Source organism: Nothoprocta perdicaria, unplaced genomic scaffold, assembly GCF_003342845.1.
Source record: "Nothoprocta perdicaria isolate Ctin4 unplaced genomic scaffold, notPer1 scaffold_499, whole genome shotgun sequence".
Taxonomy (NCBI): domain Eukaryota; kingdom Metazoa; phylum Chordata; class Aves; order Tinamiformes; family Tinamidae; genus Nothoprocta; species Nothoprocta perdicaria.
Window position 1 is genome coordinate 77,025 of NW_020455753.1, and position 526 is coordinate 77,550.

Consider the following 526-nt stretch of genomic DNA (forward strand, 5'->3'; position numbering starts at 1 on the left):
TGCTTGGAGAGGAGCAAAGCGCCCAGCTCTCAAGACCTGCCACCTTGTGACACCACTGCACTACCACGGAGAAGAACTTCCCAAGGCGCCCGGTGGCATCTAAACTTTTTTCTTAAAAAGAAACAAAAAGGGAACAGAAAACAACCCAACCCTAAGCACCCTGCAGCGCGTACCCCCACGGCTTCCAGGCATGGGGTGGGCCACCCTACACGGCGCCCGTGGGGCTGCTCCCGCGGAGCTGCTTCCAGCCGGGACCCCGCGCGGGGTTTGACAGCCCGGCAGCTCCKGGACCCCGGAGCGCGGTGCCGCCCGGCTCTGCGCTCCGGCTCCCACGGGCGCTCTCCGCTCGCCCAACTCTTGTTTGTAAACAGCCGGAGCGGCAAGGCGAGCGCTTGGGACGGGGCACCTCGGGATGCCGCGGCCGGGCCCCGAAGCCGACCCCAAAGTGCCCGGGGGGGGGCCGGGGGGGCAGCGCAGGAGCGGGACAAAGCGGCGGGCGGGACGTCGGCGCCCGCGGAGCTGTCAC